Source organism: Petaurus breviceps, unplaced genomic scaffold (assembly GCF_028583685.1).
Source record: "Petaurus breviceps papuanus isolate PSGF00001 unplaced genomic scaffold, PetGlider_PUasm1.0 225, whole genome shotgun sequence".
NCBI classification, from domain to species: Eukaryota; Metazoa; Chordata; class Mammalia; order Diprotodontia; family Petauridae; genus Petaurus; species Petaurus breviceps.
The window spans coordinates 16,347,315-16,372,799 of NW_027185889.1; the positions used below are offsets into that span (position 1 = coordinate 16,347,315).

The window sequence follows — 25,485 nt, forward strand, 5'->3', positions numbered from 1 at the left end:
AAAACAGCAAGCAGAAAGGTCCAAAAGCATTTAGGAGAATGCTAACATGAAAATAGCAAGGTAATCCTCTTTCTCTGATAAATATGGAAAACATGATGCTCACCCATCACTGAGAGTAAAGCTAAGAACACACAACTGTGCTCCCTTTCTGTACTCCTCAGTGACCTGAAGGCTTTCTAATCTTGTTTACAAAATATTTTCAGTACAATTATTTGGGATCATCAGTTATTTTAAAGATGCTCTGTTTCCCTCTTTAACTCTGTTTGACAATATGTATCAGAATTTAGGCCTCATTATTTTTTTAGAACAAAGGCTGATGAGGCATTTTATTTTCCACCTAACAGTAATTTTAAAACCACATCAATTATATTTTTCACGTGCAGCTGTTTCTGATGCACACACTATTGCTGTAGGCATTTTTTCTCCTTACTCCACATTTCATAGGAAAAGGAATGAGGGGGAACCAGATAATCTACAAATGTTTCATATACTGTAGATTAGACAACAAATGAGATGGGGAGACTTCTTAAAAATAGAAGTTGTTTATTGAGAGTGTAATAATTGTGTGGCTAATTCACTTCTGCTTCCTTTATGCAGTTAGCAAAATATGACGATTCCTACTTAGTCTTTTTCTGCTATTTACTTATTCAACACATATTCATTCAGCACCAGTCATCAAGCTCTCCTCATACACAACACTGGGCTTGACTCTGTATAGTTATTTCTCCAGCATATCAATGGGCCAAAACAAGCTTTTTGTAGATATAGTCTCCCCTGGGGCATATCACAGTCTGCTCAAGCCTTCTCATTTTCTATGAGTGTTGTCTGTCTTTCCATAAATCCTCCAAAGAAGCTCTATCCAATGTGTTTGAGGTCTTTCACATTTTTTACTGTTCCAAGGCTATCAGCACAGGACTTGAGTTTTCCATCAGGCCCCATCCATTTTCTTTTATGGTCATGCATGTTCTTCAGTATGTCTGCTATACTGTTTCCCATATAAAAATTCTTATTGGCAAAGTACCCCTTATTCATTTTTTCTTCACCCTTTGCATCACCTACAATTATAATTTTGAGATCATGTGTTTTTCAGTTCATAGCTATATATTACAAATGGAATGAAACTGAAGTTAAATTGATGGACTTTTAAGGCAGAGAGTAGCCAGTGAAGCTATGGTTTTCCAAATGAAAACAAGTATTTATTTATTAAGGGCTTACTGTGTGACAGACACTGTGCTTCTTCCTATTAAATTCAGTACCCAGATCACATATAAAGAAGAACTATCCAATAATTTGTCATGATCTGGTGTAGAAGGCTAGCTTGTTCTCTTTTGTGTCATTATGACTCACTGAGGAGATCCCGTGCCATTCCATAGCTTGATGTGATTATCACGGTGTCACCCAGAAAGAGGAAGAGCTAGAAAATTCTTACAACCAAGGGATCTACACCCAAAGAGCTTAAATTCAATGCAATTCACCAAAAATATATTAAGTACATGCTATGACAAAAATGAAAATCTCTACCTCTTTCAGCATATATACAGAGAAGTACACATAAGGCAATTTGAAGAGAAAGAACGCGGGAGGGCTGATACTTGTGGGGATCAAGGGTCGTAGAAGCAGCAGCAACAAAGCTGAGCCTTAGATAAGGAAAGGAATTCAGAAAGGAAGAGATGAGGACATCATGCACTCTAGATAGGATGGCTTATCCATATGCACAGAGGTGAGAGATAGAATGTTGTGGGTCTAGCAGTATATAAGCTGGGCTGCAAAGAAAGGGCAGGACATCGACACATGGAGATGGTCAGGGAATCTGTTTCAGGCATGGAAGATGGCCTCTGCAAAGGTCTGGAGCCAGGAAAAGGTAGGAAAAGAGTGGGGAATGGAGAATAATAGTATAGTTTGGCATCACTGTACTTCCTTTCCTATCACTTTCTTGCATATACTTTATGTGTACTAAACTAAGAAACATAGTATCTGTAAAGGAGATTAATGTGAAATAAGGTCAGAGAGAAAACCAGGCTGAACACCAGGCTGAAAAGTTTGTATTTTATACTAGAAATAATAGCAAGCCAACTGTGGTCTAATTAGAGAATCTGAACTAGTACATGGAAAATAATGAAAAAAAAATAAGGCAATGGGTGATGAGATGTCAAATGAGAGATAGCAACACAGGAATGCAAATGACAGAGAAATAACTAGCAATCTGTAAAGACTTCATGGAACTTAAATTTGGCTTTAAAGGATTAGCAAGATTTAAATAGGCAGGAGGGCATGCCATTCTTCTGTTCACCAAATATTTCTTAAGCGTAAGGTACTATATTAAGGTACCAGGAGAGATATAAATAGAAATAAAGCACAGTTCCTGATTTTCTAAGTCTTAGAATCTTCATGTAGGTCAAGAAAAGATACACATAATTATTACATGAATTAGATTTGCTAAGTACCTAAACACGATATCAAGAAAATGCTCTGAGATTTCCTAAGAAGAGGAGTTGTCTTCCACCTTTGGAGATTAGTAAAGATTCTGTGATGGAGTTAACACTTGAAGTCTAGGTCCTTATTTCAACAAAAGATGATGGGTGGCAGAGGTACTATTCAGGTATAGGGAAAGGTGTAAAAAAAGCAAACAAGGAAATTGCTGATGCTTAAATGGATACATACAGGGGAACTGCAATGCCAGATTATATGGCTTATACTTCAGTCAAGAGATTTTCATGGTTTACTGAAAAAAGCACTGGATTTGGCATCAGAAGACCTGGGTTCAAGTTCCAACTCTGACACTACCTATGGGACCACTCAAAAGTTACTTAACTCTTCCAAACCTCAAATCTAATCACTATAAAATGGGCACTATACTTGCACCACCAATATTACAGGATTGTTGTAATGAAAGTGTTTTATAAGCTTTAAAGTTTTTATAAGAAATTAAACAACTTAGGATCATCAAGTTTGTGCTAGAAGGGACCTCAGAGGCCATGGAGTCCAACTCCCTCATTTCACAGATCTGGAAACTGAAGTCCAGGGAAGGGGAGAGACTTGCCCAATGTCAAAAGGATATTATGTATCAGGGAAAGAAAAGAAAGCAGTGAGCATTTGGTAAGTACAGGCCTCAAACCCCAGTGAGTTAGGCGGGGTGTTTATCCCAAGTACCTGAAGACCTCCTCAGGTGGAATGAGCAGATGAGAACAATCCGTTCCAATGGTCATTAAGGTGGGTGAAGTAGGTACTATAGAGTGCCTAGAGCTTGGTGAGATATTGAAGATGCCACAGTCACCCACTGCATCCTGGGCCATTATCTTGATTTTTATCTTGCCATTGGACTTCTATGACTCTGGAAGAGAGAGTGAGGATGATGACTTTGTGCAACCCCACCTCACTTAAATCCAGTGTCATTGGCCTTTTGAAAATGAAGGATGAACAATAAACAATTATGTGATATGCAACTGGGCTAAGTGCTAGGGACATAAATACAAGCAAAAGAAAGACAGTCCTTTTCCCAGAAGAACTTGCATTCTTAAAAAAATTTTTTTTAATTTATTTTATTTTTTACCTTTTTTTTTTTTAAGAAGGGGGAAGGCAGGGAATTTGGGGTTAAGTAACTTGACCAAAGTCACACAGCTAGTAAGTGTTAAGTGTCTGAGGCTGCATTTGAACTCAGGACATCCTGACTCCAGGGCCATTGCTCTATTCACTGCACCACCTAGCCACCCAAAAATTTATTTATTTTTAGTTTACAACATTCAGTTCCATGAGCTTTAGAGTTCCAAATTTTCTCTTCCTCCCTCACCTCCCCCCTCCCCAAGGCGGAATGTAATCCAATACAGGCTCTCCATATATATTCACATTAATCATATTTTCATATTAGCATGTTGCAGAGAAGAATTAGGACCAATGAAATGAACTTCGAGAAAGAAGAAACAAAACAAAAAAAGAGAGCATATAGTATGCTTCAATTTGCATTTAGACTCCATACTTCTTTCTCTGGATGTTGATAGCATTTTCCATCATGAGTCTTTTGGAGTTGTCTTAGAATCTTGCATTGCTGAGAAGAGCCAAGTCTATCAAAGTTATTGCACAATGTGGCTGAAACTGTGTACAATGTTCTCCTGGTTCTCCTCCCTTCATTCAGCATCAGTTCATATAAGTCTTTCCAGATTTTTTTGAAGTCTGCCTGTTCATCATTTGAGCACAATAGTATTCCATTACATTCATATACCACAACTTGTTCAACTATTCCCCAATTGATGGGTAGCCCCTCAATTTCCAATTCTTTGCCACTATAATAAGAGCTGCTATAAATATTTTTGTATGTGTCAGTCCTTTTCCCATTTATATGATCTCTTTGGGATACAGCCCTAGAAATGGTATTTCTAGGTATGCATATTTTTGCAGTCTTTTGGGCATACTTCTAAAATGAAGAACGTAATTCTAATGGGGAAGATACCCCCCCAAAAAAGGAGTTGAAAATATATTGTGGGGAAAGAGAAAATCAAGGTAGAAAGCTCTGAGGCAAGGATTTGAAGTCCAGACAAAGTCAGGAATGGGGTTGGCAGGGGAAAGAAGGGAGACCTGCCTGGGACCCTCCACAAAATCAAGGCTCTTAGAGAAACTCATCAATGGGAGAAGGGGGGGAAGACATTGTGGAGGAATATTCCAAGGTAGATAGGTCTCAGGGTAGTGGACCTAGTGTAAGGAGGCCTGAAGCACTGAGGGAAGTTCCAGGATGATGTGTATGGTTTTGAAGGTTTTGAAGTCCAGACAAAGTCAGGAATAAGGCTCGGAGAGGAAAGAAGATAGAATGTATCCAAGGTTACATAGCTAGTAACTACAATTTGAATCCAGGTTTTAGACTCCAAATCCAAAAGGTTAACTTTGATAAATTAATTTTGTTCTTTATCAATGATAATGATCTATGGAAGGGATGTAATACTGAGGTTTGATCACTATTTCTAAATACTAAATATGTTCTACATCTAATTGGGAGGAAAATGGAAAACATTTTCTGTATTGTTATTTTTGTGCATATATCTTGTCAGACTAAAAATTTCAAGATGCCTGCTATCCAAGAAGAGATTTCAAAAACCTTGAAATATGCCTATCACTGTCAAAGAAAACTTGGCTCAACAAGAAAGCTATACCTACTTTCCCAAAGAACAGCTTAGAAATAAAATCAGCTCTCAGTAATACCCATGCCTAATGTTATCCACCAGGCAGTAATTTACTAAACCTTTCCTCAAGCTAAGAAATTCTTAATCTAAAAAAATGTGAGTAATGTTAAAAAGGCTAACTATACTTGGAACAAAACTAGAATGTCAAGAATGACTGTGTGAACCCTTTTTAATTTGACATATAGCATTAATATGATACAATATGGTAAAACAGCAAAATAAACTGACAAAACTACCAAATGTTATTAAAATATTTTGACTGGAGTATTACAAATGTAAGTCTGATTATACCATGTAAGTAATAATAGTAATAATAACAATACTAATAATGATAGTAGTTAACATTTATATAGTACTTACTACATGCCAGGCACTGTTAAGCACTACAATTATAATCTCATTTGATTTTATCCTTCCAACAACCCTGGGAGGTGGGTGCTAGTATTACCCTCGTTTTATAGATGAGGAAACTGAGGCAGACAAAGGTTAAGTGACTAGTTCAGGGTCACAAGCTAGTAAGTACCTTAGGCCACATTTGAACTCTTCTCCCAGATTTCAGGGCTGGCATTCTGTTCACTGTCCACTACCATCTACCGGCCTCTAAGAATAAAACTAATTATACCAAGAATTATTTTGGATGGTTTCTACTAAAGAAAATGTTCTTCTCTTTAGCTTTTTGTTTTAAATAAAAAGTTAGATGTTTTCAGAGAAGTTAAACACATGGCCCACAGGCTGCGTGTGGCCCACAATACGGCCTAGTGAAGCTCAAACCAGACTGCAATATAATTGGAAAATATTTCATTTATATTGTATTGTATCTGTATTATACCTAATATTGTATTAAAAATACAATAATACATAGATATTACTTTTAAAAACTAGGTCAATGTGTGCCCTTTAGGGATCCTCTGGTACAGATGGCTCGCAATTCTATCTGAGTTGGTCTAAGCACATGGATTAATGAAATATTACAGTATATGTGTATTTGTGTGCTTGGCAGGGGGTGGGGACATGATGGAGTGAGGGGATGGTTTAGACTATTTGAAAATTCTTATATTTCTTTATAGAGCTGAATCCTTCTACAGGAAAAAGAGAGAAACTACAAGTTAGGTTATATGTTCTGAGGAACAGTAACATGAATTTCCTTTGCTACTTAGCCCAGCTTGCCAGAGGGACAGACTAGTTTACTTTAATCAGGTTCCTGAGGCTGAACTTCATTGTAACATTTTGTTTCTCTCTTTCTCTGTGCTTCATGATCCCTGCCTCCCCCTTATTACCTTGAGATACTAACATGCTCCAATGGCATAATAGAACTTATGAGGACAGGGATATACAATTATTTACTTGACAGAAATACATTGGACAGTTATTTTTTTTTTAATGAAGAATACAAGGGATCACTGAGCCTAAATAGGCTCATAAGTACTTAATAAATGCTTTTTGTTGCATTAATGACTATCCTATATTATATCAAATTAGCTAATATATGTAAAATGCTTTGTAAAACCTTAAAACTGCTACATAGGGGTGGCCAGGTAGCACAGTGAGTAAGAGCACTGGCCCCAGTGTCCGGATGACCTGGGGATCGAATCCAGGCTCAGATACTTAGCACCACACCCAGAAATAACTGGCCGTGTAACCTTGAGCAAGTTACTTAACCCCAGTTGCTTTAAAAAAAAACAACCAACCAAACAAAAAAAAAACCTGCTACATAAATGCTAGCTATTTATCTGATATTAAGGGTAATCTAGAACCCTTCACTAACACATCACTAATGACAACCTTATTATTATACCCATAGGTCTTTTTCAGACTTCTTCCTCTTTGAACTCTGTGTACCACAAAGATTCATTTGCCAATCCTTCCTTCTCGATAACCTCTCCTTCCTTGACCTCCATCCATGGCACTAAATTCTAATGACTCTACTCCTACCTCTCTGATCATCCCTTCTCTGTCTCCTCTGTGGTTTCTAACCCTCATAAATACGAGTGTCCTCTGAGATTTTGTGGCAGACTCTCCCTTGATGGTCTCATCCAATAGCATGGTTTACACTCTCCCCTGAAGTAGATGACTTCCCAACCTCTCTCTTCCCATAGTACCAGCTCTGTGTGTCCCACTTCCCACTCATTATCTCAATATGCATATTCTTAATTCATTCACACTCCTTCATTCAATGAGCATTTATTAAATACAGCCTGTATGTCAGTTAATGTATTAAGTTCTTGGGATACCAAGGCAGAAATTAAAGTCTTGCTTTTGAGGAACTTGTATTTTATTAGGGTTAGGAGAGAGTGGAGGGGCAGCTAGGTTTGCAATGGATAGAGCGCTGGGCTTGGAACAAGAAGACTCATCTCCCTGAGTTAAAATCTGATCTTAGATTCTTACTAAGCTGTGTGACCCTGGGCAAGCCACTTAACTCTGTTTGCTTCAGTTTCCTCATCTGTAAAATGAGCTGGAGAAGGAAATGGCAAACCACTCTAGTATCTTTGCCAAGAAAATACCAAATGGGATCACGGAGTTGGACACAGCTGAAATGACTGAACAACACAAAGAGAGTGAAAGCCACGTGTATACAGATTAAATAACTACAAAATATATGCAAAGTAAATACAAAATAACTTTTGAGGGGGCAATGAAGAGCAACTAAGTAACAAAAAAGTTATACCGAAAACGGTCCATGAACTGAGCTCTGAAGAAAGAATCCTCAAAGCAGCAGCAGGGGAGGAGGGAAGGTATGCAGGCGAAGGGCTGGGGCAGGGGTGGGGACACAGACTATGCAAAGGCAAAGTTCTAGGAGAGGCAAACTTGATTGGAATACACAGCACATGAAGGAAGAAATGTGCAGAGTTTGAGAAAAGCAGGCTGGGACCACGTCGGGAGCTTTCGACATCAAACAGGGGATTGTATTTTATCCTAGAGACAAGGTGGAAGCACGCGAGGTGGCGCCTCCCCTTTAGCATGTTCAGAAGGGACCTTATTAGTGTCTTTCCCCAAACCCTCCCTTTACAAACTCCTCTGCTTCTACTGATCATCAAGTTAGTTAGCCAGGCTCGAAACCTTGGAACCATCTTGAATTCTTCCTCTCCCTTACACGTGTATTTATTAGTTGTTAAGGCTTGCCTATCCTGTGTTACCTCTTGCATTATCCTCTCCTTTCTAATTCTCCTTTAGGTCTTTTCTTCTTCAGGTCTGGACTATTATACTACCCTCCTAACAAGTTTCAGTTATATGTATATATATATATATCCCCTCTATCTTCTTAAAAACCTGGAGGAGGCCCTACTGCATATCAGATAAATAACTGGCCTTTCAGGCATTCAAGGCAATCCACAATCTAGCTCCAACTGGCCTCTCTAGGCTTATCTCCAATCATTCATCTTCATATATGATATATTCCAGACTTCTATTCCTCAGAGAGACAGACATTCCTCATCTTCATCTGGTGAAGTACCCCATCTTCTAAGGCCCAACTTAGGTTCCACTGCCTTTAAGAAACATTTCTTGACCCCTACAGCTCAAATTGATCTTCCTGTCTCTAATTCCTCAAAGCACTGCTATCTGGATATTTCATCTGCACTTATCAAAGACTCCCATGCCTCGCAGTTATTTGTGTGCAAATCTCTATTCTTTATATCCATAATTTTTAAGCTTTTTGAAAGTAATATATCTAATAATTTTTTTATTCAGAGAACTTAATATAGAAGTTTGAATATAATAGGTCCTCAATAAATGTTTTTTTAATTAAATAGAACCTTTATCTAAAGTATGAAGAGGGGGGCAGAGTCAAGATGGTGGACTTCGGGTGCATTGAACTGAAGCATCGCTAGGTAGAACTGCCTGAGAGTCCATGGAGAAAGGGCTGGATATCTGACAAGTTTCATAATCTATGGCACCATTTATCTTCCTCTGGCTATGATAATTGCCCAGAACTCGCCAACTCAGAAGTGGTCAAAGTACATGAAGACTGTTTTCAAAAGAAGAAATTCCAAAATATTCAAATTGTTTCTTCTTGGCTGCTTGTAATATTTTCTTCTTGACCTAGGAAAGCTGGAATTTGGCAATAATATTCCTAGGAGTTTTTTAGGGGGGATTTTTTTCTTTTGGAGGGAGGCTTTTTTTTGGAGGGGGAAGGTAGGGCAATTGGGGTTAAGTGACTTGCCCAAGGTCACACAGCTAGTTTTTTTGTGTTAAGTGTCTGAGGCTGGATTTGAACTCAAGACCTCCTAACTCCAGAGCCGATGCTCTATTCATTATGCCACATAGCTTCCCCAGGGGATCTTTTTCAAGAGGTGATTGATGAATTCTTTCAATTTTTATATTGCCTTCTGGTTCTAAAATATCAGGGAAATTTTCCTTGAGAATTTCCTGAAGGATGATTTCTAGGTTATTTTTTTTTGATATTGGCTTTTGGGTAGTCCAATAATTTTTAAATTATCTCTCCTGACTCTATTTTCCAGGTCATTGGTTTTTCCAATGAGATATTTCACATTGCCTTTTATTTTTTCATTTATTTGGATATGTTTAATAGTATCTTGATTTTTCATAAAGTCATTAGCTTCCATTTACTCCAATCTAATTCTGGAGGAATTATTCTCTTAAGTGAGCTCTTGAAATTACTTTTCCATCTGGCAAATTTGGCTTTTTAAGGCATTCTTGTCCTCATTGGCTTTTTGGGCCTCTTTTGCCATTTGAGTTAGTCTATTTTTTAAGGTATTATTTTCTTTAGTTAGGTTGTTGACTCTATTTTCATGATTTTCTTACATCATTCTCATTTCTCTTCCCAGTTTTTCCTCCACTTCTCTTACTTGATTTTCAAAATCCTTCTTGAGCTCCTCCATGACCTGTAATCAATTCATATTTTTCTTGGAAGCTTTTGATGCAGGAGTTCTGACTTTGTTGTCTTCCTCCCATTCCATGCTTCGATCCTTTTTGCCCCCCAAAAAGGACTCTATGGTCTGTTTGTGCTTCTTCTGCTTGATCATATTGCCAGTCAATCACTTGACTTTTGAGCTCTTTGCCATGGTAGAGAACTCTGCTTCCAGAGAGGAGAGCTTTGTCCCAAATTTTTGGGGCTTTTGCAAATGTTGTCAGAGGTCTGAGGAGGGTACCCTCTCTACAGACACCACATGGGCAAAATGGCATTTCTCACCCAGGGACTGCTGCCCAAGAAAGCAACCCAGATCCAAGCAGGTCAAAGTAAGAGTGATTACCCTCTGAATGGTTGCTTGGTCCCCCTACAATCTGTAGGCCTGGAGCTCCTGGGGCAGCCACATGGCAGACACTGTAGCCACAGCCACCATGCCTTTGCTACCTCTCACACAGGGGGCAGGGGCTGGACTGCGCCCTTCCTTTCCAACAGAGTTCCCAACTGACCTTTTACTTTCTTTTTGGCATTTATGGGTTGAAAAGTCTGGAAACCACCACAGCTGCTGGTGATTCACCCTCCCGAAGTCTGCTCTTGTCGCTGCTGACTCCCTGGGGTCAAAACCATGCAGCTCATGCGGGACTGCACTCAGCTCCCAGCATGCGGATATGAACCCTTTCTGTTGGCCTGTCAGGCTGCCTTCAGTGGGAGATTTGTTTCTCTTTGTCACTTTGTGAGTTCTGTAGCTCTAAAATTTGTTTAGAGTCATATTTTATAGGTATTTGAAGTGTTTGTGGGGGAAGATCATGGAATTTCCTGCTTCTACTCCTCCATCTTGGCTCCACTTTCCCCCCCAAATTCTAATGAACTTATTTTTAAAGAATACTTTTGATTGATGCCTTTTATTTGACATCTCAATCCCTCCCCCTTTCCAAACAGAATTTTCTCTTAGGACAAAGAAAAATAATTAAGCAACAACCTCTGTAGGACACACAGACACATGATGTGTCTGTTGTGGAATTAGAACTGGGGTCTTTAGATGCCTTTCTCCTCCCCCACCCCACTGCCAGACAGAAGTTGGAACCTTAGTGTTTGGATTCATTAATCCAACCTCCTGATTTATAGATGAAGAGACTGAGGCACTGACAAGTTGAATCAGAATTGACATGTGTCTGTAGCAGAATTTGAACTTGGGTCTTCCTGACTCCAAGCACAGAACTTCCTATACTCTATCAACAAGCTTTTAAAAAGAATCACATATACAAGACACACACACACACACACACACACACACACACAAAGAGATTGAGACAGAGACTGAGAGACACAGAGATATTGTCACAAGATCCTGATTTAAAGAGACTTTAGGGGTCAGCCTCATTTTATACAGGTGGACATGCCCACAGTCCCCCAGGTAGGTCTTGGTGCTTGCTCCAAAACTAATAAATAAGTTCCCTTTCCCCTGTGGCACCCTCACCTCTTTGGAGGCTGAATTGGGGGTTAGAAATTGCTGTTCTGCCACTTATCAGCAGTGTGACCTTAAAAACATCTCTTAGACCCTCTGGGTCTCACTTTCCTCCTCTGTAGAGAAGTGAATTCGACTAGCCAGACCCTTAAAGTGCTCTCCAACTTCAAGCCTATGATTCTATGGACTTTCTAACACTGAGAGCTGACCCATATTAGATCCTGTTGGGGCAGATTCAATGCAGAGAGACCAAATAGAAGGCTCCCTCAATAGTTCAGGCATATACCAGAGTGGTGGGAGTGTGAATGGACAGGAAGGGGGAACAGAAGAGAGATGTTGTAAAGGTAGAAACAAGACTTGGCAACAGTTGGATATTGGGGTGAATGAGAGTAAGAGGCACAGAATGACACTAACGTTGAGGCTCTGGGTGCCTGGGAGGATAGTGGTACCTTCAACAGTAATAAAGAAATTCAGAAGAGCAGAGATGGGGGTAGGGAAAATAATGAGTTCTGTTTGGGATACCTACAGGATGTCCAGTTCCAGATGTTCAAGAGTCAGCCTATGAAGAACACTGAAGTTCAGGAAGGGGAGAGAGACAGATACAGGACAGATGTATAGACATAGAAATCATCTGCCCAAGGAATATAATTGAACCTATGGAGAAAAAGGGAGACAGTATATAGAGAGAAGAGGGCCCAGAGCTTTGCATAATATTTACAGTTAGTATACATGACAAGGATGAAGATACAACTGTGGAGACTGGGAAGGAATAGTCAGGCAAAAGAAAAAGGAGGAAAAGAGTATCCAGGTGAAGAGGGTGACTGATAGTATCAAAGCCTGCAGTGAGGTCAAAAAGGATGAGGACTGAGAAAAAGCCTTGGTGATTAGGAATTCAGTGGTAACTTTGGAGAGATCAGTTTCAGATGCATGGTGAGGTCAGAAACCAGAATGCAGAAGGTATAGAATCAATTAAGAAGAGAGGAAAACGAGGCAGAAAGATTTGATGGCTTTTTTCAAATTTAGCCATGGAGGGAAAGAGAGATATAGGACAACACCTGGCAAGGAAGTTTTTTTTTTTTTTTTTAAGGATGGGGAAGACATAGACATGTTTATGGGTAGCTAAAAGGTGAGAGATTGAAGAGTAGTGAGAGGGTGGGTAATGACAGAGGGAGCAATCTGCTGGAAAAGATGGGATGGGGTGGGAGAAAAGGGAACTTTGACAGAAAGAATGAAGTTAGGAAGAGGAAATGGTTTAAAAGGAAAGATAATGAGTTCAATTTTTAACACACTGAGTTTAAGATGTCCCCAAGACGTCCACTTTGCCATGTCTAACTCTTCATGACCCTATTTGAGGTTTTCTTGGCAAAGATCCTGGAGTGGCTTGCCATTTCCTTCTCAAGCTCATTTTACATATGAGGAAACTGAAGCAAACAGGATTAAGTGACTTGTCCAGGGTCATATGACTAGTAAGTATTTGAGACCAGATTTGAACTTATGAAGGAGTTTTTCTAACTTCAGGTCCAGCACTTTATCCACTGTGCCACCCAAGTGCCTTCTGATGAGGTTATTGAGAGTATAAAATGTTATATAGATGGTCTGCTTATCAAATTTGCAAATGACACAAAGCTAGAAGCGAATATATTGAAAAGGAGAATCAGGATCCCCAAAGATCTAGATAACCTAGTGTGTTGGGTCAAATCTATTGAGATAAAACTCATTAATGGAGATAAATGTAAAGTCTTGTATCTAGGTTTTAAAAAAATATATATATTTCTCTGATTCAAAATGGGAGAGGCAAGGATGGATGGAATATGTCTAAAAAAGGTCTGGATGTTTTAGTGGACTGCAATGCTCATAATAAGCCAAGAGTGTGGTATGGCATCCAAAAGGCTTCAAGAAGTCTATGTCTGGCATAAAATTTCTGAATTTTATCTCCTACTATACTCTGGAACTGAGAAGGTTTCACTAACTGGGAGAGGGTCCTGAGTATCATAACCCAAAGGCAGGTAGGAAGGCAGGCAAGTGACAGCATTTATTAAACACTTAATATATGACAGGCAACATGTGAAATGCAGGGGAAACAAATACATGCAAAAAAGAAAGACGGTCCTTGCCCCAAGAAACATATTCTAAGAGGGGAAGACAAAACATAAAAGGGAGCTGAAAAGCAGTGGTAGTGGTGGAAAGCTATCCCAAAGCAAAAGGTGGGCTCAGAATGTAGTTTTTTTCCCTCATCAGAGGTCTTCATGCAAAGGCAGAATGACCACTTATTGGCTTGTTGAAGATACTGGAGAGGGTGTTCCTCTTTCAAGTATATTGAATTGTTTAGCCAAAACAGTTTTAGCACCCCTTTGGTGAACTGTATAGACCTACACTGTCTTCCCATGGCTAACTGAGGCCTACTACTTAAGATGTCATTTTTTCTTTGCAAGATTTTTTTTTCTTTTTGCTTTTTCGAGGGCAATTGGGGTTAAGTGACTTGCCCAAGGTCACATGGCTAGTTAAGTGTTAAGTGTCTGAGGCCAGATTTGAACTCAGGTCCCCCTGATTCCAGGGCCAGTGCTCTATTGACTGTGCCACCTAGCCACCCCCTCTTTGCAAGAATTTTTAATTTTTTCTCCACATATCTCTTCTAACATTTGAAAGAAAATGCTATTAATTTTATTTTCTACTTTTCAGAGATTTATAGGATTTTTATTTTGTGGTTAACAAAATTTCTGCTGAATTTTGTCTTCTTGCAGTCTTTAAAGAAATAGAAATTTGCAGTGGAGATACTTTTCCTACTTTCTTCTGTAACTCTTCTGTGGAATGTGGTAGGGGTAGATATAAAGTGAATAAACAGTCTGATGGAATTGTAAGTCTAATGTAGGGTCCTAAAATTATACTATCAGAAAGGCAAACTCAGGTTGATGCAAGAGAAAAAGTGACATCTAGTGTTAGCATAAAGAAAATGAGTTGTAAGTCATGTCTAAAAGTAACATTCCTTAACCTAATGAGCAATATCCAAATTGGCTTGGGTTATATGGCCAATCCTCACTTTTTGAAGGTGACAATGTGACTGGATAAGTTGTCTGCAAACTACAATTTTGACTTATTTTCAAATTAGCAAACTCATATTGACCAAACTAATAATATTAGACATTATGCAAAGACAGTCAGGGTGAGAGAAAAATGTCATTCTCCCCATAATAAAAGACATGATAATATCAGTGGAACAAGGCAGTGCATTTCTGATCTCTGGCCATGATAATGCAAGGAATTCTACTTAGATCTTTAAAGGCTAAAGTTGTAATCTCACTTTAAAACTGCTCCACTGCTTATTTTTGTTTGATAACTGAAGTTCCTTGATTTGATGGACACTTGTTAGGATATTTACCATATGAAAAGTCCTACCTATGCCAGGTGATCTGAGAGACAGAATGATGAAGAAACTCAGTTTCTGTTCTCTGAGTTTACAATCCACTAGTTTTGCAAATAAACAGTCATATATGTGACCTGTAAAAGACAATCTGTATAGAATAGAAAATACTTTGTTAACTTTAAGTACCACTTGGAGTAAAACAAGAAAGGGAAAAAGTCCATTCTGAAAAAGACTAATTAGTGTTTATGTCAAGGTATATTTCCTACTCCAATTCCCCCTCACAGTGTGGAGGGAGGTGATCCTAGGTTCTCAAAGGCTAGTATGTCAGGGAAGCACAAACTCCAGCATGTCCTACCAAGTATAGGTCTGGCAATGGACTGTGATTCTCCTTTAAGAAAAGACTAATGAAATGTAGAGATAACTGATCAACACAAGTTTAGCCACCAGGTGGATAGTTTTCCCCTTGTAAGAAACTGACTGAATCTCTGTCCCTGTTCTCTTCTGATTACTTTTTTTGGTCGCAATAACTCATGAAAAACATCCAATAAGACTAATCTCAGACTCTAAAAGGAATATCCACGCTCCTGAAGCCACTGGTTTTCTACAAGAGTAGTTCATCACTGATAGTAACTCTATATATTGTACTCACAGGTTTCTCCTCATTCATTCATTCACTCTCCATGCATTACTGAAAAGCTATTGTATGCACAGCACATATATTAAGCACTTGGGGAGAAGGGCAGCAGACACAAAACAAGTAAAACCATCCTTCCTCTCAGAAACTGATGATACAGTTTGGAGACAAAGCATAAATACCTGCAACGACAGAAGAACACTTACAAAGAAACACAAAAGAAAGTGAAAGATAATATAATATAAATTGTATATGTATACAAACAATTAATTATCAAAAATGGATAACAAAAATATTCTGGTTACTATTCAATGTAGAAAATTAGAAAATAGGGGCAGCTAGGTGGTATAGTGAATAGAATATCGGTCCTGGAGTCATGAGGACCTGAGTTCAAATCTTTCCTCAGACACTTAACACAAAAACTAGCCATGTGACATTGGGCAAGTCACTTAACCCCAACTTCCCTCCCTCCCCCAAAAAAAACCCAAACAAAAAACTGAAAATTAGAAAATAATGTAATCAATATGAAAACTATACAGAATACAATGCAGTTTATCCTTTGCAAATTCAAATGGCAGTCTAGGATACTGCAATGCTCATGGTTATCATTATGAACATTAATTATCATGATACCACCAAAGGTTTAACATTAAAATTAATGTAATATATATTATCCAAGCGTCAAATATCAAAATGAGAGGCAGGTGAGGACAGGAGTCAGTAGGCCCATATTCAAGTCTTGCATATGACACATACTAGCTGTGTGACCAGAGACAAGTTACAGGCATACCTTGTTTTATTGAGCTTGACTTTATTGCTCTTCACGATATTGCATTTTTCACAGACTGAAGATCTCTGGTAACCCTGCAATGAGCAAGTCTATCAGTACCAGTTTTCCAATAGTATATGATCTTATTGTGTCTCTATGTCACATAATGGTAAATCTAGCAAGATTTCAAACTTTTTTCCTTATTATTATAGTTGCTAGGATGATCTGTGATCAGTAATCTCTGATGTTACTATTGTAATTGTTTTGAGGAGCCATGAACTGCTCTCATATAAGATGGTCAACTTTGACAAACATTGTGCGCTTCTGACTGCCCCACTGACCTGCTATTTCCCCGTCCCTTTCCCTCTCCTTGGGTTTCCCTATTCCTTAAGACACGATAATATAGAAATTAGGCGGCCGGCGCCGCTCACGGCCCCGTAGCCCTGCGCGCGCGCACCCCCGCGTCCATCCCGGTGCCGCTGCGGCCGGACGTGCCGGGCTTCCTGCAGCAGAGCCAGAGCGCTGGGCCCGGCCAGGCCGCCGTGTGGCACCGCCTCGAGGGGCTCTACACCAAGAAGTTGGGGCACCAGCTCACGCTCCAGATCCTGGACTTCGTGCAGGATCCCTGCTTCGCTCAGGGCGACGGGCTCATCAAGCTTTATGAAAACTTCATCAGTGAGTTTGAGCACAGGGTGAATCCTCTGTCTTTGGTGGAAATCATTCTCCATGGCGTTAGACAGATGACAGATCCGAATGTTGCTCTTACGTTTCTGGAAAAGACTCGGGAAAAGGTAAAAAGCAGCGATGAACCAGTAATCCTGTGTAAGACTACCACAGGCGCTCTAAAACTGAACATCGGAGACCTCCAGGTGACCAAGGAAACAATCTGATCGAAGATGTCGAAGAAATGTTTAACAACCTTCCGGGTGTGACGTCCGTGCACGGTCGTTTCTATGACCTTTCCAGCAAGTATTATCAGACTATTGGCAACCACGCATCCTACTACAAGGACGCCCTGCGATTCCTGGGCTGTATAAATGTCAAGGACCTGCCAGTGTCTGAGCAGCAGGAGAGAGCTTTTAGCTTGGGCCTGGCAGGACTTCTTGGGGAAGGCGTCTACAACTTTGGGGAATAGTTCATGCACCCTGTGCTGGACTCTCTAAGGAATACGGACAGACAGTGGCTGATAGACACACTTTATGCCTTCAACAGTGGGAATGTTGAGAGGTTCCAGACCCTAAAGCCTGCCTGGGGCCAGCAGCCTGATCTGGCCGCCAACGAGGCCCTGATCCTGCAGAAGATCCAGTTGCTTTGCCTCATGGAGTTGACTTTCACACGCCCAGCCAACCACCCGCAGCTAACCTTTGAGGAGATTGCCTAGAGCGCCAGGCTGAAGGTGAATGAGGTGGGGTTGCTGGTGATGAAGGCCCTTTCAGTGGGTCTGGTGAAAGGCAGCATCGATGAGGTGGACAAGCGGGTGCACATGACCTGGGTGCAGCCCCAATGCTGGATCCGCAGCAGATCAAGGGCATGAAGGACCGCCTGGAGTTCTGGTGCACAGATGTGAAGAGCATGGAGATGCTGGTGGAGCACCAGGCCCACGACATTCTGACCTAGGACCTAGGTGCTCTGCGCAGGCGTGGTTCTCCAGGAGCTTCTGGGGACTCCCTGGAGCCCCCATAGGTGTGTGAGGGAAAGACTTGCCTACCCCAGGATCTGTGGGAGGGCATCCTCCTAGATGAGATGTGGGGGTCCTGTTACATCCCTTCCCCCCACCCCAAAGGCAGGAGCTCGGGGCCCTCCAGGTAGAGCATGTTGTTTTTTCTCTCCCCTTGGGTCTGACCTCCACCTGTACAGATCTGTTTTAGGGTGTGGTACAAGAATGTTGCTGAAATAAACATCTCTACCTTGAAAAAAATATATATAGAAATTAGGCCAATCAATAACCCTACAATGACCTCTAAGTGTTCAAGTGGAAAGAAGAATCAACGGATGCAACTAATTTCACTGTTAGTGTCTAATTTTAAGAAACTGCCATAGGCAGCCCGACCTTCAGCAACCACCACCCTGATCAGTTAGCAGCCATAAAGACCAGCAAAAAGATAGAATCGCTGAAGACTCAGATGATGGTTAGCATTTTTTTTTTTAGCAAAAAAGTATTTTTTAATTAAGGTATGTACATTTTTAGACAATACTATTAAAGACTTACTAGACTACAGTATAGTGTAAATAGGACTTTCATATACACCAGGAAACAAAAAAAAATTCATGTGACTTGCTTTATTGTGAGATTTGCTTTATCGCAGTAGTCTGGAACCACATTTACAATATCTCCAAGATATGCCTATACTTAACTTCTAAGTGCCCTAGCTACTACCTGAGACTATAAGACACAGAAATAGCAAATTTGTACCATTGGAGAGAGTTTTACACCACATACTGATAAAATTGAAAGCTTAGGACAAAACAACAGCAGTAGAATAGAAGGCTAGATAACAAATAAAGCTTATGGTGCAAATATCCTTTGGGACATTAAATAAAAGAACTATCAGAAAAGGATATTACCAGGAACCATGATTAATTCAATGTATACTAATTTTTCTGAAACTGTCTCTTGCTATATTAACATAATGGAATATTTCTGCTCTGTAAGAAATGTCAAAATAGATATCATTCTTCACCCTGCTGGTTTTCCCCCTTCCTTAGTAAACTTAGTGTCTGTCTCCTTATTTTATGCCTCACTTGATACTGATAATCAGATTATTACTGAAAACAGTGACATCTGTGGTTACAGCTTTAAAGAAATCATGTAATTTTAACATATTCGTGGGAGAAATCCTGCTGGAAAATAGACTTTACAGTCAAATGCTTCTTTGCAATCAACAAATAAACATAGTGGGCTCCTTTTTCCTCTCTGCCTCTGAATCAACTATCAAGATGTGGTCTGGTATAGAAAATAATTGGCAGAAATATTCTTGTTACCTTCTCATGATTACATAAAGGATGTCCTATACATAATTAATTTTCATAAAAATTTTGTGGAGATGAGAAATTAGGCATATGGTTTGGCAGTTACTAATGTCTTCTCTTTCTTGTTTTGGAATACTGTCTGTTATTTCTATTCATTTAGAATCTTCCTCTCTTTTAGATATCTTCAATATCAATCCTTAAGTGTCTTCAAAATTGTCTGCTGCTACCATCAATGTCCTCTTTATCAAAAGTTGTTAAAATGGGGCATGTGAACTTATTTTAATACATATATGCATTTTACAACCAATGTCTCTGATAAAGGACTCATTTGTAAAATACACAGAGAATTGAGTCAAATCTATAAGAATACAAGTCATTCCCCAATTGATAAATTGTCAAAGGATATGAACAGGCAGTTTTCAGAGGAAGAAATTAATGAAATCTATAAGCATATGAAAAAATGCTCTAAATCACTATTGATTAGAGAAATGCAAATCAAAACAACTCTGAGGTACCACATCTCACCAGTCAGATTGGCTAAGATGACAAAACAGGAAAATGACAAATGCTGGAGGGGATATGGACAAATTGGAACACTAATGCATTGCTGGTGGAGTTGTGAACTGATCCAACCATTCTGGAGAGCAATCTGGAATTATGCCCAAAGGTCTATAAATAATTTCATACCCTTTGACCCAGCAATACCACTTCTAGGGTTGTATCCCAAAGAGATCATAGAAGTGGGCGGAAGACCCATATGTACAAAAATATTTATAGCAGCTCTTTTTGTGGTGGCCAAGAATTGGAAATTCAGGAGGTGCCCATCAATTGGGGAATGGCTGAACAAGTTGTGGTATATGCATGTAATGGAATACTATTGTGCTATAAGAAATGAGGAGCAGATGGACTTCATATTTACCTGGAGAGGCTTATACAAACTGATGCTGAGTGAGAAGAGTAGAGCCAGGAGAAATTTGTACAAAATTACAGACACAATGTATGTGTGACGACCAACTTTGATAGACTGGACTCTTCTCAGCAATTCAGGGTTATAAATCAACCCCAAAAATCCCATGATGGAGAGAGATGTCTGCATCCAGAGAAAGAACTGAGTTTGAATCCAGATTGAAGCAAACTACCTGCTCTTTTTCTTTTTCTTGTTTGGTTTTGTTTCCTTCTTCCCATTGTTCATTCCATCTGATACAATCCTTCTTTATAACCTGACTAATGTCTAATGTGAAAGTATTTGCAGATACTATACCTGATTATATGCCTCCATGGGGGGGAGGGAGAGAAAATTTGAAACTCAAGGAATTGTGGAAATGAATCTTGAAAACTGAAAGTAAATTAATAAAGACCAAAAAATTAAAAAAATATATACATATATACACTATATTTCACTTTAACTGGTTTGCTTTGTAATTCCACATATTTTATTTTATGCATTTAAAAACATTATTCTGAGAAGGGGCCACAGGCTTTACCAGACTGCTAAAGGGGTCCATGATATAAAAGGGTTAAAGATCCTTTATTCTATATGCATTTGGCCATATCTGGCCATTCTTCCTCGTGTTATCTTAAGTGCCATTTTACAGTTTTTCATTTATCCAACTGGAGGGTGATGTGGAAGAATCCAAATGTGGTACTTTCATTGTCACTAATGACAAGAACAGATCACTAAAAAAATGCTAATGTTTCTGTTTTGTTTCATATCTCTTTATTGTTCCACTTTTATCTTGGGATGAATTATCTTAATTAGGCCTCAGAAGAAGTTTTCTGCATGCTTGCTTCTTCCTCTAATGTTTTCTAATATTTAATGTAGAAATGGTATCTATTATTGGACAGTCATTTCCTATTGAACTATATGCAATTTCACTTCTGTTTAAGATGGCATTACAAAAGATTATAGAGGAGTCCAGCTCTAGGATGTATACTTCAGCAAAGATCTGAAAAGAACATCAGATTAAATAGTGATCAAGATATCCAAAGACAAATATTAAACTCCTTTATCCAAACCTAGGACCACACAAAGAGAAGGCTGAATCCCACTAGGGAAGTCAATGCAAGTTGACGCAGAGAGGTTGGAAACCAGTCAATTTCTATGTGCAGTAGAGATGCAAAATAATTTTTCAAAGAAGGTGGTTGGGGGATCTGATGGTGACATAGGAGAAAACTAAGAAAGAGCAGCAGCACAAAAATGATGGTTGGAAGAGTGTCCATAAGGAGAAGATAGTCTACAGAGTCAGAAGGTACAAAGAGGTCAAGAAAGTGCTGAGAAAAAATCCATTAGGTCTAGCAATCAAGAGATAATTGGGAGTTCTGGCTAGATTGATGCTTGAATAGAGGCAGGCAAGAACTTCTATACATCAAATATAGTAAATACCAAAAAATAGTGTCAGAGGATATAATATAAAGAAATCCAGTGAGAAACTACAGTGATTTCATCTATCCCAGAAAGGCATGAAAAGTAAGTTAGAAGCCTACAGGCAACAGCAAAGGAGGAACACAGGAAAAGCTAGCTCCAGCACAGGGAAAGAACAGGGAAACTTTCCAGAAGGGCCAGAGGCTCAGAGATCAAGAAAGTTCCCCACAAGGAAATGCCACTGTGTGGTCCTTGGAAGCCGCTGAGAACAGCAGCAATCAGTCTGGCCATGGAAACAAGTCATTTTTATTATATTGGCTCAGTCTACCCATGAACAAATAATATTTCTCTAATTGTTTAGATCTGTCTTTATTTGTGTAAAAATTATTTTGTAACCATGTTCATATAATCCCTGGGTTTTTCTTAATAGGTCTGCTGTTATTTTAAATGGAATTTCTCTATCTCTTGCTGTTGGGTTTTGTTGGTAGTATATAGAAATGCTGATGATTTGTGTGGGTTTATTTTATATCCTGAAACTTTGCTGAAGTTGTTCATTGTTTCCACTAGTTTTTTAATTGATTCTCTAAGGTTTTCTAAGTATACCATCATATCATCTGCAAAAAAAGGGCAAAAATGATGCCATTTGATGCCAAAAATTGTTTCCTCATTGCCTATTTTTATTCCTTCAATTTCTTTTTATTGTCTTATTTCTATAGTTAGCATTTCTAATACAATATTGAATAACAGTGGTAATAATAAGCAGCCTTGCTTCATCCCTGACATTACTGGGAAGGCTTCAAGTTTATCTCCATTAGAGATAATGCTTGCTGGTGGTTTTAGATAGATGCTACTTATCATTTTTAAAAAGGTTCCATGTGTTCCTATGTTTTCTAGGGTCTTTAATAGGAATAGGAGTTGTATTTTGTCAAAGACTTTCTCTGCATCTATTGATATCATCATATGATTTTTTAAAATTAATGTGGTCAATTATGCTGATAGCTTTTTCCCATAATATTGAACCAGTTCTGTGGTCCTGGCATAAATCCTACCTTGTCATAGTGTGATCTTTTTGATATATTGCTGTAATCTCCTTGCTAATATTTTATTTAAAACTTTTTGTAATATTCATTAAGGAAATTGGTTTATAGTGTTCTTTCTCTGTTTTTGCTCCCCCTGGTTTAGGTATCAAGACCACATTTGTGTCATAAAAAGAATTTGGTAGGACTCCTTCTTTACCTATTTTTCAAAAATAGTTTATATAGTATAGGGATTAACTTTCTTAAATGTTCTGTAGAATTCATTTGTAAATCTATTTGGTCCGGGGGATTTTTTCTAAGGGAGCTCATTTATGGCTTGTTCTATTTCTTTTTCTAAGATAGGGTTATTTACATATCCTATTTCTTCTTCTGTTATTCTGAGCAGTTTATATTTTTGTAAATATTTATCCATTTCCCTTGGACTATCAGTTTTACCGGCACATAATTGAGTAAAATATTTCCTAATGATTGCTTTAATTTCATCTTCATTTGTGGTGCATTCACCCTTTTTACTTTTGATACTACTAATTTTGTTCTTTCATTTTTGAAAAAAAATCAAATTAACCAATGGCTAATCCACTTTATTGTTATTTTTTAATAAAACCAACTCCCAGTTTTATTTATATTATTTTTACTTTCATTTTATTAATCTCTCCTTTGATTTTCTGGATTTCAATGTTTTTATCTTTAATTGGGGATTTTTAATTTGTTCTTTTTCTTGCATTTTTTAAGCTGCATGCCCAATTCACTGATCTGTTCTTTCTCTCTTTTACTGATGTACATGTTTAGAATTCCCCAAAGTACTATTTTGACTACATCCCAGAAATTCTGGAATGTTGTCTTATCTTTTTCATTCTCTTTAATGAAATTATTGATCATTTTTATGATTTATTCTTTGACCCACTCATTCTTTAAGATTATTTTATAGTGTTTCAAATAAATTTTTAATCTGTAATTCCATTGTCCTTTACTAAATATAATTTTATTGCATCTGGTGTGGAAAAGGGGGCATTTAATATTTCAGTTTTTCTGCATTTGGTTGTGAGGTTTTTACGCCCAACTATATGGATGATGTTTGTGAAAGTGCTGTATGTGTCTGGGGAAAAAGTATATTCCTTTCTATTCCTATACAGTTTTCTTCAGAGGTCTATCATATCTACTTTTTCTATTTGATTAATTAAATTGCATCAATGGAGGAACTCTTATAATGCAAAAATCCAGAGAAAGAGAATCAAGTAATTTATAAGCACTAGGTAATAATGGCTCATATTTGTTTTGCAATTTGCATTTGCACTTTACACACATTGTCCCATTTAATCCTCAGTATAACCAGGTAAATAAGGCAGGCCAAGTATTAGTTTTTCTATTTTATAGATGAGAAAATGGTACTCAAGGGCATTAACTAATTTGAGTAAAGTCACATAGCTAGTAAATGACAGTCAGGACTTGAACACAGATCTTATGTATCTAAACCTATTGTCCTTTGCACTATATCAGATGACAGATTAAGTGAAGGCTTGATACATATGAATCAACAAATAACTACATAAATGCTTTTTGATTAAAAAAAAGAGGCAGAAATGGTTCCAGGTTCTTTTATTTCTCTTCAATGGAACAACCACTTTGCATGGTAAGAAACACTAGCAATTGTATCTTGGAAAAATATTTTGATGCCATGCAATGGTTTAGGCTTCTATTGAAATAATACTGTCAGAAAACTGACTGAAATAGAGGAGCAGATTAACTGAATGCCACGTGTAGTTTGGTAGTGAATGACAGCTCCTAAGGGTATTTTTTCTCCCATAAAATCTATGTACTCAGTTGAATAATTTCACTGGAATGGTATGACATGTGGTCAGACTACTGATGTATAATCCATATGCTAATGTCAAACAAATCACTTTCTGGTAAAGAGAACAAGGAAAAACATGTTGACTCAGAGATAACAGTCTTTCTTAGAATTTCAGCAATATGCTTGAACTGCCTCACAGAGATACACTGAAAACACATGGACAAGGAAGGATTGCTTAATAATGGAGTGAAACTAATAATACCTACACAGCTATACATTTTAGTATTTTAGGCCATCTTTGTTCTTACATTAATGACGAGTATTGGGTCACTGTCACATAGTGAGTAAGCTACTCTAAGAAGTTAATGTCTATGGATAGGTGCACAAATGGGAAGAAGGCATTCCAGGTCCATGGAATAGCAAGACAAAAAGGTAGGTAATTGGGAATGAGTATAGCCTCTGAAGAGTGCTTGATTAAATTTGACATCAGTTAGTCCTGGGAAGAGTTGAAATCCCTACATTGGAGTCAAGACAATGATAATGACCTGGCTTTGTGGTTAGGAAATGCACACACAAAGGGGTAGGAGTTACAGTTTTTACATTTGGTGGCTCTTTCCCTTTGCACATCAATCAATAGCTTGTCAACTTCACTGTTGAATTTATGTTTACTGATTTAGCTCTGATGTGGCCAAGGTATCATGGAACTACAGAACAAAGCATGAGCCTTTGGTGTAATTCATTTCATTCTTGTGCGGGACATGTTAATCTTCTCTGTACAATTCCAATTTTAGCTCAGTGTGCTGCTGAAATGAGAACTGTTGTAATCCAATTGAACTCAGCAAACATTTAAGAGCCTACTATGTGATATGGGGTTACAGTGCCAGAAATGTCTCCATCTCAGTCCTCAAGGAGCTTATGTTCTCCTGGGAGGAATATGACAGGTAAGTAAAATACAAATTAAAAGAATAGTGAGAACAAAGGGGAAAGCCACACAAAGAACTGTAGGAAAATCTAAGGAAGAAAAGACTTTTAACTCAGAAATTGGGAAAGGTTTCACTGAGGA

At 38.4% G+C, this 25,485-nt stretch overlaps 1 non-coding gene and 1 pseudogene across 1 annotated transcript; one reads left to right on the plus strand and one right to left on the minus strand.

Moving 5' to 3' along the window:
* Nucleotides 1-11,428: 11,428 nt before the first annotated feature.
* LOC138166584 (26S proteasome non-ATPase regulatory subunit 13 pseudogene) lies at nt 11,429-17,923 on the plus strand (annotated as a pseudogene).
* A 7,208-nt stretch (nt 17,924-25,131) lies between these two features.
* On the minus strand, nt 25,132-25,238 carry LOC138166755 (U6 spliceosomal RNA). Its single transcript, XR_011169716.1, has one exon. It is a non-coding gene; the product is annotated as a U6 spliceosomal RNA (small nuclear RNA).
* Between the last annotated feature and the right edge of the window lie 247 nt (nt 25,239-25,485).